At 45.7% G+C, this 16,136-nt stretch overlaps 2 pseudogenes; one reads left to right on the top strand and one right to left on the bottom strand.

Annotated features, from left to right (window-relative positions):
• Positions 1-7,839, top strand: part of LOC134374964 (E3 ubiquitin-protein ligase RNF187-like) — a 40,549-nt pseudogene extending 32,710 nt beyond the window's left edge.
• Positions 1-16,136, bottom strand: part of LOC134376077 (E3 ubiquitin-protein ligase TRIM17-like) — a 640,782-nt pseudogene that overhangs the window by 207,437 nt on the left and 417,209 nt on the right.

Consider the following 16,136-nt stretch of genomic DNA (forward strand, 5'->3'; position numbering starts at 1 on the left):
TGCTGTAATCTGTGGGTTATAGCTTCGTATTTTACCCAGCAATGAAACGAGACAACTCTGGTGTGGGGAGTCCCTCTCCCTTTTCCAAACTTTTTCATAAAATCCTTCAGGTTTCAATAGACTTCAGAACACTTCCCAACTTTGTTGGTTTGATTTCCCAGGTCGATCCTCACATTTGGCTCTCAATAAACCTCTGGAAAATTATTTGCCCCTCAACAGCCTTAAATTTGGTCCATACCTTCACAGAGATAAAACTAGACTGGTTTATGACCAAATAGCTGGGCACCATGGCCTGGCCAAGTTGACACGTAGAATCAACCATCACACAGGTATTGCAGGACAAATTAAGATGCTGTAGCAATCTGCAAATCAAGGATGTGACTATTGAGAAAAGTCTCAAACCCGAAACCAAGTCCACAGTCCAGCTATTTCATCCCTGTTCAAATGTTTGCTTGGAATCATGTGGCACCCAATAAATGTTTTCACAGGAATGAAATGTCCAGATAAAAAAGTCTCTTGGCTAAAGAAGACCTGAAGTCTCCAAGTCCATGTAATTGAATCCGGAGAGCAGGAGAGAGGCCCAGCTCTCAACAAGTGTGGGGAGCTGCTGCACCAGAACTGGCTGGCATTGCATGCAATTCTTCCTAAATTTTTGCATGAACAGAAGCACCCTCCTAGCCTGGACTAAAAGAGACTCTGATTGATCCACAGATAGAAAAAGACCTTGAAGCCACCAAGTTTCCATGAGCATGAAGCAGGTGGAAAAAGCCACTGGGCCCATGGTGAGAGCGTATCCTCCAAAGCCCGCCTTAGCTGAGACCGAGGGTGTTGGATAAAGACCTTTCCAAGGCACACCAGGAGTCATGGAGAACCATGGTCAGGGAATGTTCCAGGGGCAGAGCCTTTGCCTAACCAAGAAGGGGGACCCCCAGAGGGGGACCCAGCAACATTCCTGCAGAAAACTTCCAGATTCCCTGTGGGCCAGTGACTGCCAGCTTTCTGCGTTCCTGTCTGTCACAAACTGGAGTTGCTCCCAAATTGTCCCACTCTGTTTCTCCATCGTACCTTGGGGAGGGGGGGAGGAGGACAAGGAATTTGTCATCTTAGTGTCAAGGTTAGATCCTGGACTTGAAGCCTGGTGCTGTTGTGACATGAGAGTTTTGGCTGTCCTTCTTGGGAGGAGAGTGTAGCAGAAGAAAAGTAATGTTCCCTCTACCTTTTCCAGGTTCTTAGCTGGGAACCCTTGTAACAAAAGGCAGATTAACAAGAGGAAAACCGAAGTCTCTTAACATGTATATTTTATGGATACAGGGGAGATGCCCGGAGCTGAGCAATTCTCGAAGAGGTGGTTAGATCTCTGGCTTATACAGCATCTGCAACGCAGGACAATCCATCTTTACAGAAGCGATGAGACAAAGGAAAAGGACTTTGAGCTTCTGGGGCAGCAAATTGTGGAAAGGCGAATACGTGGGGAACTAGTGGTAGAAGCAGGTCAGTTAGTGAGTTTGTTCTGTGGATCCCTGTGGTGCTGTCTTCTGGCTGATAAGGGTCTAAAGTCATCTCAGATGAATGACTTTTGTCCTGCCTGGTAGAGAAGACAGGGGGACACCTTTGTAAATTTATGCCCTGCATTTCGGCAAGTAGGGGGAGGACAGAGAGCTTTTCTTGCATCTTCTTCTCAATTGCCTTCAGCTCAAAATTAACCCTTCTGCCAACGTGGATTTTTTTTAAAAAATAAATTTCTGTTCATTATAATCTATGCAGTCTGTGGTATTCTGTTCTAGCAGCACAAAACAGACTCGGACACAAGCTAAGCACAAGTGAGGCATCTTATGTGACTGGTTAGGGGCACATACTTGGCTTTCTTTGGTTGGTCCTAAGTTGGATGTGGGGGCAAAGATGAGAGAAGCTGTCAGTTATTAATCAAGTATTGGCCATTTTGGACTGATTGTTATTGTTTAGGTTACTGTTACTTTTTGTTGTTGTTAATTAATTTATTATTATTATTATTTTTGATATTCTAAGATTTTGCAGAACAGTTGGGGGAAGGTGGATGGGATAGAATGGAAGACAGGAAAGGGGCAGGGGGTTGTGATTGAGGTCCATGGTACCCCCACATTATGCAGGGGAGCCCGGGGGGCTTCTAGTAGTGGCTCAGTTATAGCTGGGCTGGATGTGGATTTGGGAGTGTGTGGCTTCCCCAAACTCTGGGAGCCTGGGGCACTTCTGGCAGCAGCTTGGTGGTCAATGCTGGGCTGGATACAGAGGCCCTTGGGCCTCCCCCGACTCCAGCTTGGGAGCCAAAGGGGCTTCCAGTCCTTCTAGGTTTAATACACCTGGGTTGTAGAAACTCTGGTCTGGGCCTGAGTCTTCTCATCAAACTGCACCCCCTGCAGTTCTACATTCCTAACCAGTCACCCCTGAGTGGTCCTGTGCTGATTGGGGGGCAGATAAGCTGTCCATGCTGTGCCCGCATGTTCCCCTGGTGTGCATGTCTCCCCCACCACCCAAACTCCAAACTCTTCCCATGGAACAGGCGATGTACTGGTCCCTTGCAATGACTCACTGGCCTCTGAGTGGCTCTTTTTTTCAGTTGTTGTGGCTCTTCACTCCTATGTGAGTCCTTAGTGTTCTTGCTGGCCTGGGGGCCTTCAATGCCCTCCTCTCCCCTGCTGCCTCCAGGCAACTTCATGGGAAGGGCACAGCTGTGGCTTTTGCCAGCCCTTGCTCTCTGTGCTCACCAGCTTTAGACCTGAAGTGGCTGGGGCTTGAAACAGTTGGAGTGATCCTTTCTTTCTCTCATCGTGGCTACTCCTGCCTTCATGGGCTCTATAGGTCTCTCCTCCTATTCCCCTGAGCTCTAGCAGCCCCAGCTTGGCTGTCATTGATTTTTAATAGTTGTAAATTGGTTGATTGTGGGAGAGAGTGAAACTGGGGACCATCTATTCTGCCATCTTGATCAGAAGTCCGACGTGGCATATTTCAGGATGGTGTGTTTGGCCACCCTTAAAAAATAATGCACATTGGGGCTGGACATGTAGCTCATCTGGTTACAGCATGGTGCTGATAACACTCACATCCAGGGTTCAATCCCTGTACTGGCCAGCCACCCCCCCACAAAATAAAATAAAAATAAAAGTAATGTATATTCAGTGTGGAATGGAGAAAACGGTAGTGCATTCCTGTGGCAAAGAGTTGGATGTTCTGAGATTTAATATCATCCAGCAAATACTGCCTGCCTCATCCCTGTGGGATGAGTGCCACTTACCGACTGCTAGATCTGGGGCCCCTGAATGAGAAGGCACAGGAAACACATCCAGCTGAGAGGAGCCCAGAGCCCTGCAGCCCCCACAGGCCATGGGCAGGAAGTGCCTGTTTGTGTCTGTGGAACTGTTTGTTTCTCAGCAGCTACCACCAAAAGCTGACTGACTTAGGAACCTACGGCCCTGATATGATAAACTAGAGCTGTTTAGGAGTCGATAATAAAACTGACATTATTATGAAATCCCAACTATTATACAATGTACTTTCTTCTAATCACTGGGTATAAAATTCCTTGGGGCTGGCTGGTTAGCTTAGTTGGTTAGAGCATTCTACTAACACCAAGGTCCTGGGTTCGATCCCTGTGCCAGCCAGCCACCAAAAACATAAATAAATAAAACAAACAAACTGCTTGAAAATTTGGGTTTCACTGCTTAACCACTTGATTTAGAGAGCAAAGTCTAGTGGTATGGTCTGAATATGTCCCCCCAAATTCATATGTTGATTGTATTAAGAGGTGGGGACTTTAGGAGGTAAGTCATAAGGGCAGAGCCCTCATGGACAAGACAAGGGACCGAGGGACCTCATAAAAGAGCTAGAAGGAGTGGGTTCATTCTCTTCTGCTCTTCTGCCATGTAGGGACACTTAGTACCATGTATGAGAAGGCCTTCACCAAACACTGAACCTGCCAGCACTTTGACCTTAAACTTCCCAGCCTCAGAACTGTGTGAGAAACAAATTTCTGTTGTTTATAAATCACCCAGTCTGTTGTATTCTGTTACAGCAGCATAAAGGCAGCTACTTAAGGTGAATTTTCATATCACACAATATGACCCAAGGTTCTAGCTAAACAGAGATCCATCGTATGGCTAATCTTGGTCTGGAACGGAGGTAATATTTGCATAAGAAGTTACCCCCAATCTTAACAGCTGAACACAAACAACCAACATGCATTATTATCTCACGGTGTCTGTCTGACAGGCAGGAATCTGAATGCAGTGTGTCTGGGTCCTGTGGCCTCTCAGGAGGCTGTGATCAGGGTGCCTCCAGGGTTGGAGTCATCTCAAACCTGGGTTGGGCAAGATTTGCTCCCAAGCACTTGGATGGGACTTTTGGCTTCTGGACTCACTCATGTGGACGTCTCTTCTGAGCTGCCCACAGCATGACACCAGCTTCCCCAGAGACAGCGAGAGAAAGCCCACGATGGGAAGCCACATAACCTAATCTCAGAAATGTCATCACTTCTGCCAGAATCCATTTGTTCAAGAAAGTCAGTAAGGCAAGGGGTGGGTGCAGCCTCAGGCAGGAACATCAGGAGGGAGGAATCTCTTGGCATATCTGAGGCAACTGGCCAGGAGGGGTTTTGTTTGAAAGCTCTGATTTTAGGGTCCGTTTTGCTTTGTTTGTGGTGGTTCTATGAGATGTTATCGATACTGACCATGTGTTATGGGCTGAAAAGTGTCCCCCCAAAATTTATATGTTGAAGTCCTAACACCCAGCACCTCAGAATGTGACTTTATATAGAGATAGGATCTTTACACAGGTCATCAAGTTAAAATGAGGTCATTAGAATGGGCCCTAATCCAATACACATGGTGTCCTTCTAAAAAGGGGAATTTGGACACAGAGACCTGCACAGAGGGAAGACAGTGTGAGAAACACGGGAGAAGATGCTTCTGCAAGCCGAGGACAGAGGCCCCAGACGGTACCAGAGCTGCCCACAGCTGGATCTTGGACCTCCAATCTTCAGAACTGTGAGGAAATAATTTCTGTTGTTTAACCCCGCAATCCGCGGTACTTTGTTACGACAGCCCCAGCAAACTCATATACCATGGCTCTGAGAAAACACTTTGCTCCTGATAATGGTCTCATAAAATTGCTCTGCTATTGCCATTTTGAAAACCCACATGACCATAAACTCTGTGTGGTATACTCTTGGAGAAAGACTGTTTCTGATGCACACCTAGAAGACGGGATCTGTCATTTGTTGATGAATGTCATTAATTATACCTCTGAAATATTGAACTACATTCTTTCAGTGGACTTGGATGGCCTGAGAACTCAGAGAAATATTTATATGTGAAATAACCCAATTTTTGAATTTTTTTCCAAAATAATCGAGAGGAGGGTAGAGGTAGCAATGAGTCAAGGACTGGCCAGTTAGCTCAGTTGGTCAGAGTGTGGAGCTAACAACTCCAAGGTCATGGATTCAGATCTCCTCACTGGCCAGTGCCCAAAATAAATAAATAAACGAGTCAAGATTGGTCTCAGGCTGACACTTGCTGGTTTGTTTCATCATTTTGTCTATCTTTCTATATGTTTGAAATTTTCCATATATTTTTAAGAAAAATAACTCATTTAGCACTTTATTTTTGGTCCTTTTAATCAGTTTGCAAAGACTTTGAGGTCACCTTCTTATTTGGCATGACCCTGTCATATGGTCATAGTTTAAGTCATGGCTATGCATGTGAGAGTACTTCAAAGATGCGTATTGAAAGATAATATAAATCTTTCCATGAACTTTTTGAAGTTCCCTCGACTGTTTCACATACACGCTAGGAGGCTGTGATTTCATTATTGTCTTCATTTCTTTTCACTGAGAGCAGACATGTTCTGCTGTAGAAGGCGTGCTGTATCCACACAGAACCCTAATATCTGTTATGTCTCCGATAGCTCCATAGTCATTCATTCAACCACACTCTGAGGGGACAGGAAACATCCCTGCCCTTGACAAACTCAGACAAAATAGCGCCGACGACTTCTGCATTGAGTTCTCCCTCACACCCCGTTTCATCGTGACATTGTTCTTGAAAACGCTTCCAGTGAAGTTACATCCCTTTTTGTTGAGCCGTGTGTGTGTGCTTATGGCGAGGACGTAAATCCTATCAACACGTATAAACCTGCCTGTGAAGGTACGAGCTTTGTTTTTATTATCTATCCCCAGTAATTCCAGTAATGACAGCTAAATATGTCACCAACCCCTGCCACATGTCTATGTTCTAGTCTCTGGGACTTGTAAATACGTCACACAGCAAATGGGACTTTGCAGATGTCATCAAGGTTACAGACCTTAACATACAGAGAGTAGCCTGGATTTCCCAATCTAATTACAGGAACCTGAAAAGCAAAGGACTTTCTCCAGAAGGAGTAAGAAAGACGCAGCAGCAGAAGTCAGAGAGATTCCAAGTGTGAAAGGACTTGTGTGCCTTGCTGAAGGGGACTACCGGGAAAGCACAGCAGCCCACACTCACAGTCACATTTCCCGGGTGCAGAAACATATTGCAGGTGGAGATAGCAATTAACTTGAAAAAGCTATTAGCACAAATGGCCCTATTTATATGGCTCATATTCAAATGAGGACTTAGATAAGGCTAGCATCTGATTGGATGAAATCACACATTTAAATTAGCTGATGCCAGTTTGGCTCTCTAATTGGATAAAACGCCTGTGGGATGTCAGCCAATCAGAATGCCAATACCAATTTGACAAGCACTCCCTGCCCGGAAAGAAGGCCGGTTACTCACGAATTTTACGTGGCACAGGAGCCTTTATAAGGAAATGAAGGCCCAAAGGAGCAGGTGGACAAACAATAGTAAGTTGTGGAATTTGATAAGGCAAAGAGGCTTGGGCTAGGGTGGTTAACTGGGTGAGAAGTGACTAGATCTAAGTACTCATAAACTAGGTTGAACAAAGAAGAGCAAGTGTGTAAAAGTGACGAGGTCTTCCTAGTCACTAAGGGTTAGTTTAACGAGATTTGCACAGATTTCCCTGGGCTGCAACTTCCTGTCCTTGCTGGTAACGATGTAACTTTCCTGCCAATACAGGGAGAGCATCTTTCATCTTCTGCTTTTAAGAAACAGCACAAAAGTCAAAGCGTTGTTTATGCACCTGCTGTTTTGGGTGTGCGTGTGCTGACGTGTGTACGCTCAAGTGTCTCTACCTCAAAATAGTCAATATGACAGGAAGGCATATTTTCTATTTACTTATTTGGCAACTGGCCGGTATGGGGATCATAACCCACAGAACTTGGTGTTACCAGCAGCAGGTCCTAACCAACAGAGTTAAACCGTGGACCCCAGAAAGGCATGTTTTTAACTCCTTCAGCATAATGAGCCTCCTTTGGACCATATGGGAAGGGGGTTCTTTGCAGGTCTTAAGGGTTTGGGGGTTTCTTTTAACTGTGGCTGTTTTTCAGGATCTCAGTGCTGGGGAAAATTCAACATTGTCAGTGCGCAAAGGTAGAATGTGTTGTGCTAGCTTCTGGAGGGTTCTTCACGGGCTCCAGCCATGGAGAGGAGGGAGAGAAAGGGGAGCTCTGAGACTAAATGACGGAGCCTGCAAGCGAGTGATGACGCCCAGTGCTCTGGCTTACCCGGAACAACCCCCAACACGCAGGTGCCAGCTGTCGTGGCCAGGACAGAGAGGCGAGAATATAAAGGGCAGGCCGCCCAGCAAGAGCGCCTCAAGAGCCAATCAGAGCACAGCCTGCCGTCGCGCCACCCGGCGGCCAACCAATGGGAGCGCTGCGGGCTCTATAAAAGCGAGAGCGCTGAACTGCTTCGTGCCAGTCGAAGCTGAGGCAGCGGTGGTCCCGTCTTGGTCATGGATCACACCAAGGAGACGGCGTGGAATTCGACCGGCGGCGGCAAGGCGCCGCGGAAGCAGCTGGCCGCGAAGGGAGCCTGCCAGAGCGCCCCGGCCACCGGCTGCGTGATGAAGCCGTACCGCTATCGGCCCGGCACGGTGGTGCTGCGCGAGATCCTCCGCTACCAGAAATCCAGCGACCTGTTGGTCCGCAAACCGTCGTTCCGGTGGCTGATGCGAGAGGTCGCGCAGGATTTCAAAACAGACCTGCGCTTTCAGATGTCGGCCGTGATGGCGCTCCAGGAGGCCTGCGAATCCTACTTGGTGGGGCTGTTTGAGGACACGAACCTGTGCGCCATCCACGTCAAGCGTGGCACCTTCCTGCTCAGAGACATACAGCTGGCGCGCCGCCTCCGCGGGACGCGTTTATAGGCTCCACGGGCGATCGCCCTGAGGTCCTGTCACTCCAAAGGCTCTTTTCAGAGCCACGCGTTTGGGACAGAAAGTGGCTGTAACATGGCGGGTTTCTGGGTGTCAAGGGGGCATCTTCCGGCTGTCGGTGCCGGTTCTGTCCCCTCTGTTCGCTTATCAATTAGGTAATAAACCTAGTGAGGTGTTTGCAGTAACTCTGCCTGATGCCAATTAGGTTACGAGCCCTGCTAGTTGTCCGCACTAACTGGAGCATCTGTTCAGACGGCAGCCTAGTTAGGCGCGCTAACTCGGCTTAGTGCCAGTGAGTGGGGCGCATTGTTAGCTTGGTCTATCTGCTGTTGGGCTGGCTACAGGCGTGTGTGTTCTCAGGCCATCTCCAGTTAGGCCAGAAGTCCAGAGTCACATGTTAACAGCCTAAGTGGAAAGAGGTGCTCTACCCCGGTAGTTAACTTCCTGAGCAGTGTCTGCCATGGATGGCCCACATGCCGGCACGTTGAAACAGGCCTCCCAGACCTGTAGACTGATAATCTGGGGACGAGGGGCGAGGAATCAATTTGAGGAGAAATCCTGTCACCAGGGTGGTTAGCCAGGAACCCAGTAGTGGAGTTTAGGTCGGGATAACTTGAGTGGCTGTAAGGATACGGACGTAAGAATTTTCTTTCTTTGGTACAAATTACAATTCTTCACTAAAGGCTTAAATTAATGGAAGCCAGGCACTGTCTGGTGCTAGGAACACAGAGTAAAATCCATTCCCTACTGTCACTGGCCACTCGGTTTTCCAGGGGCTTACAGTTGAGTGAAGGAGGCTTGTATTGCATGTAGAAGCAATGATAGTAAAAAGTGCTCTTATGAATAGCAAGGGGTGTGAGTAAGAGGCTCTCAGAATGCAATAGTGGGATTTGGAAGCCTCTGAGCCCGGCTTATATCCTGCCGACTCAATTCAAACGCTATAGCAACTAAATGAGTACGCACACAATTGAAAATCTCCACTTTTAGAATGTACGTAAGTAAGCTGATGACAAATCCTTGAAGGACTGTCCAGAAAACAGTACGCAGAGACTGTTATAAACAGAAGCAGACTAATAATATAGTACTCAAGGAAGCCTTTCCAACACACACATTTGTGTTACATCCCAGGACTGTGTGTGCAGAAGGGGAACAGCTCTGCACTAGGCAGTGTTAATTCTGAGCAGAAAGACATGGACCTGTCCAGGAAGCGCAGCAGGACTGATAAAGCCCAGCAAGGGTTTTGCATCCAGGGGTTTGCAGGCAACATGCATGTCAGGTCCCATGTGAATCCTTGACTCAAAACCATGTGGACCCAAAGCTGGAGAGTCGTGCTGAGAACTGGGCAGGGTGGCCAAGGACAGGGATGCACCAACGGGGCCCCATGGGGATGCCCTCTCACTCTCCAGATGCCATGCCACCAACTTGGTGGTGCAGAGAGAAGATGACTTGAGAAAAGCTGGAAGAGAGAGCACTGAGACAGGAGAGGCTCGGGTTCTCCCCCTAGTGATATAACTGGGGTCACTCAGGAAATAGCTTCTAAATACAGAACAAGTAACGCTGCCCTCTGTGGTAGGAAACAATTGCTTGAATATTTTTAAGTTAATTGTTTACAAGTGTTTGTCATGAGAACCAATTTAGTCCCACCTGTAAAATTTGAATCATTTTTATAAAACTATGGAACTATTACAATTAGGACTGGGGCCTTTGTTGCTGTCCTGCCGGTCCTACTCATGTGGGAATAGTAAGCTGAAGTGTAGACATTTGTTCCCCTTTTACTGAATTCTGTGAGCCCCTGAATGCTACAGAGACAGCCTCAGAGTGGAGCGTTTACCAGCAGAATGCAGCGGAAACCCTGAAAATAAACAATGGAAGGAAAAGAGGGCTGGGCATCAGAGGAAAGAATACGCCACCCCAAATATGCCAGGTGGGCATGTGGATTACCTTGAGCTAAAGGCACTTAAAAAGGCACTTCTGTTTTCTTCCTGAAAGCAGGGGACTTGACTCCCATGGGAAACATGCCCCTGCTATACCAGGAGACAAGAAAGAGTCTTATCACCAGAGATGGGGACTTGAGGCTGAGAAAAATACACACCTTGTTAAAATAACTTGTATCTTCCTTTAGCCTCATATAATTTAGTTACTTTTTTACAAGTCACTACTCTGCTCAACCTGGTATGTAAACACGTAGGCCGAACCACTTTGGGGGTCTTCATTTTCCTGTGAAGGTGCCCTGGTACATATAAAAATGCAATATGTATGCTTTTCTCCTGTTAATCTGTCTTATGTCGTCTTACTCTGTTTAGGTTGCTATAACAAAATACCATAGCCTGAGTGGCTTTTAAACAGTACAAATTTATTTCTCACAGTTCTGAAGGCTGGAAGTCATAGATGGGGTGCCAGCAGATTTAGTTTCTCAAGGTCATTTCCTGGTTCACAGATGGCAGCTTCTTCATGTGTCCTCACATGGTGGAAGGGGTGAGGACGCTTTCTAGGGTCCCTTTCATTAGGGCACTAATCCCACTCCTGAGGGCTCCACCTCATGATCTAATCACCTCCCAAAGCCCCAGCTCCTAACCCCATCACCTTGGGGTTAGGATTTCAACATAGGGAATTCAGGGGAACACAGACATTCAGTCCGTCACAACCTGGATTTGTCTTTACACGACACAATGGACTTTCCTGACTAGGAGTCAGGGTTGAACACAGATGCTGTGACCCTGCTGTCCTGTTTCCGGGGGCCCGTCTTCCTTTCCGTTCAATGGAGCACACCATTTTTCAGGAGTGCCTGGTTCTTTCTCTCGTCTTCTCTGCAATGTTAATAACTTCATGGGGGCTGGAGGGAGCAGCATCACACTGAAAGAGTGCCACTGACCGTCACAGTGAAGGCACAGCCACCTTGTAACTGTTTAGACTTGGTTTCCGAATTGACATGGCTGACATTTTCACTTCAAAATTTTATTTATTTTTAAAAAGACAATCTATAGAAATGGTATAAGATTTAAGAATTTCAAGAGTTTATATAGTGAAAATTGAATCTTTTTCAATTGGAGGGGGTTTCTCAGCCCTTAATTTTCCCTTCAGATGGAGTTTCTTGTATATTTTTCAAGAGGTGCATATACAACCATCTAATTATGACTTTTTACCGAAATGTGCATATATGTTGTCTGACTTGTCTTTTAGTAAACCTAACAGCTTACCAGGATATATAAGAGCTTTCTGATTCTCCTTAATGATTTTATAGTGTTTCCTTTTCAGGATATTAAGGCTGTTTCCAATTGTTTTACCATAAAGGAAAGATAGCATCTCAGCCCAATAACCAGGGGTCCCTAACAGAACATTAATACTGAAATACTAGGCTGATGCAGTATTTTAGCAAGTATTTGTTGAATATCCACATTTTGCTGGGGGTGGGGTGGGGAGGGAGGGCGAGGAACAGGCGGAGACCCTGTAAGGGCAAATATAACCCTTTCTTTCAGAACTTCATCCTCTGTCCTCTTTTTTTCTTTTGCCACTGGGATCAAAACCCTTGACCTTGGCACTGTACCACAGTGCTCTAACCAACTGAGCTAACCAGTAGCCCCATTCTCTGTCTTTTTCAAATTCAAATGTATGTAAATCTTGTTAATGGCTAAACAAACCTCTTGCCAGTGTGACGCCTCAGGAATATATCCTGAAGGACGTTGGAGCTATTTCTGAAATGTAATTGTAGAGAAGGAAAAAAAACCTCTACCTTCTTAGGTTTGTAACTGGGGCCTACAAAGTAAATTGACAAAAGCCAGATTAACAGGAGAAAAAGCATGCACTTTTCATCTTAAGTTTTTAATTTTACATGCACGGAGGCTTCAGAGAAAAATTAAAAACCAACGATGCTGTTAGGCTCAGGCACTCAGATACCATTTTTAACAGGTGATGAATTATGGGAAGGTGACTAGGGCATGCATAGGAGACAAGGGATGTTTAGTGAGGATTATTTGTGCAGACTCTTCTTGGTGCAGAATTTCCATCTTCTGCGTGGCCATAAAAACTCCCCTAGAGAGGAGATTTCCGGCAGTCCTCATTTCTCAACGTTTCTGCTTTTAGTTAAAGGAAGCTCCAAGAAGGTTTCTTCAATTGTCTTCAGCTCAAAATAATCCCCGTGCCTGTGTACTCATAGCATATGTTGGGATGGCACACTCTGATCTCCTTCATAATCATCGAGGAAGACAGCACCTTGTGGAGGACACTGACGTTAATAAACACATGTATTTCACAGGGCCATAGCCTATAGCATAGTAGGACCAAAGTCCTTAGTTTAGCAGGACTAAAGTCCTGTAGTTTAAGTCATAGCCCAACTCTTTAGAAAAACACATGCAAATGCTAAGATTGGGAAAAACCAGAAAAACTTTCACAGGACTGAAGTCTTTAATGTAGATAAGAGAATTGAAACACAGCAAAAGTGATTGCTCTGGGGGCAGTTGCCCTTGGTGCCGCTAAACCTAAATAATGGGAAAGTATGTGAACTAAAACCTTCAAGGCTCTTCTGCTAGTTAGTGGTTGGGGGATGTTCCACATCTTACCCTCAGCTGTTTCTTTGAGTCTTAGGGAGCTAAGCACTGCTATAGTGATTATTTCATTGTTTCTGTATGTCACATAGCTTAGTTCTATTACTCCTTTTGATGGTAAACTGCTTGAACTATTTTAAGTTACACCTGCTTTAATGAAGATTGTCATGTAGCCAGTTTGTTTGTTTTCACTATGACTGATTAACCCCGTGTTTCTTCTGTAACTTTCTTGCCTGTACAATAAAAGCTGAGAGAAAACCTGACCCAGTGCTGTGCCTGGGACCCTGCTCTCTTGAAGGAGTTCTCCCTGCAGACAGACACTTCAGGCCTCTCAGTGCTCTGCATACGTGAGCTCTGAGTAATCCTTTGCATCTCAGTCACTCTACGAGAGGTGATGACAACACTCCATCTTCCAGCTGCCTGGAAGGAGATGGGCCTCACTTCAGATGTCACCTGGCTCTGAATTGCAAAACCTCCCTGAAGTACTGAATGGGTGGTATCCACTCAACTTGATGAAAGGGTGAGGTTGCTGTTCATCTTTTCAGTCTCTTAGTGAGTTGCCTGTGATGCGCATGATGTTCTGGTTTAATGCTTACTCAAAAATAAAATGGTTTTCTTTCTCTTCTCCCTCTGTGGAGGGGTTTTCTGGGTTGGGGAGAGATTTTGTTTTTTGTTATATTTGTCCAATAGGCACAGACGTACCTGAGGTCAGAGTGGACCCCTAGCACAGCTGCTGCCCTTCCTCTGATGGGACAACCCTGGGCACTGGCCACTGGGACTCACCATGTGTGCTAGAATTAGAATGCATTCATTTAAAGTCCTTTACGTTCTGCAGTTGTTATTAGAATAAACTGATCCAGCCACTGTCTATTACATTAAAGGTTGTGTTCTGTTTCTAGAACTCTTGGTTACAAGCAACAGAAATGACAATTCAATCTGGTTTCAAGCATATGGCATGTTTATTACTAGGATATCTCACAAAGCAGGGGCCGCAGGATAAAATAAGATTGTGGCCCCAGTGCCAGACTAATCCGTCTTTTTGTCTCCCACCTCTGTTCTTTTCAGCCCCCACTGTATTCATCTGGCTTTCTCCACACACGATAAACACCACAAACAACAGTTCTGTAGCCTTCGCACCCTTCCCAGCTTCATCCACCCGAGCAACAGTCAAGAAATGCTCTTTGTTCCTGAAATCCAAAACCTGGGAGGAAAAGAAAGAAATACTACATGCTAATTTTAATTGTAATGACCGTACATTCATTTGCTCATGTGGCCATAAGAAAATACTGCAGACTGGATGGCTTAAACAACAGAAACTCATTGTCTCTCAGTCCTGGAAGCTGGAAGTCTGAGATCCAAGTGTAGGCAGGGTTGGTGTTTCCTAAGACCTCTCTCCGTGGCTTGTAGACAGTGTCTTCTCCCTGTGTCCTCACATGGTGATTCCTCTGTGCTTGTCTATGTCCTAATCTCCTTATAGGACGTCAGTCCTATGGGATTAAGACCCACCCATATGACCGCCTTTTATCTTAATCACCTCTTTAAAGGCCCTTTCTCCAAATACAGCCACATTCTGAGGTCCTGGGTGTTAGGACTTCAACATATGAATTTGGAGGGGACAAAATTCAGCCCACCACAGATAGTGAACACAGGGACCCACCATGTGCCAGGCACCAGACAAGTGTGTTCATTAGATTATGATGTTCTGTGACCACCCTCTGATCTGGGCAATGACATTATCTATCAGGCCCAAGGGCTTGTGGCCCAGCTCATGGCAGGTGTCCACTTGCATCTCATGCAAAGACCACAGGATGGCCATGGGGAGTGGAGTGGCTCATGCCCAGTGGGAAGCCTGTGGCTGGGGGCTGGGATGGTGGGGGCTCTCTGGTCACCATGAGCTGTCCCTTAAGAAGGGTCAGAGGGTGAGGCCAACAGGAGGGTTCCAGGATTCTTTCTAGAAGCTTCCTGCTGTGCTCCAGTCAATGGAGAGTTCTAGCTATGAAAGTTCCATACCCTCACCACACACCAGCCTCACCCTTAGCCCCAACAGGACCCTCCAAAAAGGCCCTGCTGTGGCCTCCCCTTCTCTGATGCACTGTCTGTGGGGCTCCCAAACCAGAAAAAAAATTTACAGACTTTATTTTTTAAGAGCAGTTTTAGGTTCATAGCAAGATCGAGCAGATGCCATTAAATATCACCACAGAGCCCTATTGCTCAGGTTCAAAAGGCACCAGTATATGGAGGGTAGAATAAATAAATAGGGAAAAAAGGAAAAAAACCACAAGAAATAAAAAAGTAAAAAATAAGGATGATTTTAAAATTTAAAAAAGAAAAGAAAAGGAAATTTTAAAAAAGAAAAAAATATGTTTATATCAAGTGGAGGAAAAATAATTTTCTCCAGACCCTTCATAGTTCTCAGCTGGGCCTACCTGTGGCACAAGACAGACTAACAAGAGAAAAACAGAAGTTTAATAACACACATACCTCTTTGTACACATGGGAGATACTCAGGAAAATCTCCAAGAGTAAATCTCCAAGAAGTGGCTCTGACTTCAGACTTACATAACCATCTTTCTCTGAACCAAGAAAGGGGAGACTAGTTCTGGATAGGTGGCCAGGAAAAGCACCTTAAACACAGGTAAGAAACATTACGTAGAGCTCAGTCAGTGCTGTTTTCACTAAGAGTCTCTAGTGAGTTAGTCACCTTCTTCCTGGTGCTAAAAGAGAGCCATCCTTACAGATGGAGACTTTCATTATAGATATAAATTTCCCTTACAAAAGGGTAACTTCTACTCTCTTTTTAGGGTTTCTTCTGTGTTGGCTATTTCCTCAAATAATCAGCTTAAAATAATCCTTATGCCAAAGATGTGTATTTGGGGTAGTGTGTCCCAAACCCTATCACTGAAGCATTCCAGATGGTGGAGGCCATGAACTGGCCTCCTGAGTGATCATGTGTCACATGAAACCCCCAGGAGGCTGAGTGGATCAGGACATGCCACCCTAAAATATGCCACTTTCATATATTGATTATTTTGAGTGAGGGCCACTGAGAAACAGCAAACACATAAGGAGTTTCCTGCCCTCCCCCTTTCTGCCTAAAATCAGGGTATAAATTTAAATTTTGTAAAGGAAATTTCCATTTGTACAGATGCCCCCTCTCCCATACCAGGAAGAGGAGATCGATTCATCTCCAGAGGTGAGTCTATCTACCATGAGTTTCCCCCATACATTCCCTAGTCACTTCTCCACAATTTATTGCTCTTTGTGAAAATGGTATAGAAGCCCCTGGGTCTAACTGCCTCTTTAGGTTTT

Source organism: Cynocephalus volans, chromosome 4 (assembly GCF_027409185.1).
Source record: "Cynocephalus volans isolate mCynVol1 chromosome 4, mCynVol1.pri, whole genome shotgun sequence".
Classification (NCBI taxonomy): domain Eukaryota; kingdom Metazoa; phylum Chordata; class Mammalia; order Dermoptera; family Cynocephalidae; genus Cynocephalus; species Cynocephalus volans.